The sequence below is a fragment of the Berghia stephanieae genome, chromosome 1, assembly GCF_034508935.2.
Source record: "Berghia stephanieae isolate SIO BIC M18660-M18661 chromosome 1, UCSD_Bste_1.3, whole genome shotgun sequence".
Lineage (NCBI taxonomy): Eukaryota > Metazoa > Mollusca > Gastropoda > Nudibranchia > Aeolidiidae > Berghia > Berghia stephanieae.
Genome location: NC_088360.1, coordinates 57,705,193 through 57,706,826, shown reverse-complemented (window position 1 = coordinate 57,706,826; position 1,634 = coordinate 57,705,193). Strand labels below are relative to the sequence as shown.

General features: G+C 35.3%; 1 long non-coding RNA gene across 1 annotated transcript in view; it reads left to right on the top strand.

Annotated features, from left to right (window-relative positions):
* Nucleotides 1–1,406: 1,406 nt before the first annotated feature.
* Nucleotides 1,407–1,634, top strand: part of LOC144964343 (uncharacterized) — a 7,569-nt gene continuing 7,341 nt past the window's right edge. Inside the window, exon 1 of the long non-coding RNA XR_013643814.1 lies at nt 1,407–1,526. This is a non-coding gene — a long non-coding RNA (uncharacterized LOC144964343). The remainder of the gene's footprint in view (nt 1,527–1,634) is intronic.

Genomic DNA, 1,634 nt, shown 5'->3' with positions numbered 1-1,634 from the left:
CTTCTCTGCTACTAAAACCTCATTGCCACGATAGAAGTTTAGCGTCTCGAAATATCGCTGTCTCCGGTTAACTATGAGTCGACCTGGTACAATTGTACATGGTGGGAGGCACAACGAAGGGGCACAATCGGTGACAACGCATTCCCTATATGATATGGCAGTTTCAAGTCTGAAAGGCCGAATATAAATGGTGTATTTGACATTTTGGACGTTGGTGGTTTGACTTTTTTTTTCTTCACTGTGTTGAGGATCGTATTGTAATTTTTTTTCTGCTTCTCGAAAGAAATCATTTTTGTCCAGAGATAATTGATTTGTGACTTTAAAAGATGAACATTTTAGATATTGATCAATTTTTTAGATGGACTCTCCACTGTCTATTTTAGTCACTTATCACGTCATTACCACAGCCTGTTGACAACAATATGCGTTTTAAATTCTGACCAATTTTCGATTATTATTTTTAAAATAATTAAAGGTGACGTGCTGGCACACGTAAACAACGACAAATCAACACCGTCATCGGCCGACGACCGCCTCAGTCCCGCCATCAACACAAAAGTCCCTCAACACTTGTCACGGTATCAACAATAATCATCAGTAGTACCAAAGTAGCACAAACCTAAGTAAATAACTACAATGGCAATAATAAACTGCAGAAATAGCCTTTACAACTATTGCAACAACAGCAACAGTAACAACAGCAACAGCAGCAACAACGGCAACAAAAACAGAAGCAACAACAACAACAACAACTACTACTACAACAACAACAACAACAACAACAACAACAAAACAGCAACGGCAACAACAATGACAACAACTGTAAACACAACCTTAACAATCACAGCAACGCCAACATGAACATCAACAATAAAAATAGCAAAGACAACAACTACCCAACAACAACGGCGTCAACAGCAACAACAAAGTAATCTCTCTAATAACCCATTTAATATTAGTATCTAACACGATTTGAAATGTGCTCTCCGGAATGCTCGCTCTGTGCGAAACAAAGGAATATTGATAAAAAATAATGTTATCGTCGAAAACAAATGGCCCATATAAACTCATTATATGAGAGATACTTATCTATTCAATTATTTTTGGTAGTTTACTTTGGTTATTTATTGATTTTACGTGTATTGATTGGAAATTCTATGTAAATGTATATTTCATATTGACAATTGAAAGTGAATTGTTGCATCTGTCCAGTACTGAAGCTGCAACAAAATGGATTAGATTGGCTTGGGTTGTAAAAAAGACACATCTATATTCAAAAAGGTTTCAAATTTCATGTCAAAGATACGATTAGTCACGTATCGTGTTACGATAAGTATCGTGTTACCAAATTGGTGTTAATTACCAACAGGCAGAATAGGCTATAATAATTTCATGATATTGAGAACTGTAAAAATTTGACAGACATCTCTGTTTAACATCTTTGCCCAAAGATTTCAAGAGCTGATCGACCAATATGGAGTCGTCCTAGAAATTGCTCTGTTTCATTTTCATTTCTGTAGCTGTCGGTGAGTGAAAAGTATTTTCGCAAATTTAAATTCAGCATAAGATAAATTTTACACCAAATGTAAATTGAAAACTATTTATAAGATTGCAAAGTATTAAGTAAATGAGAG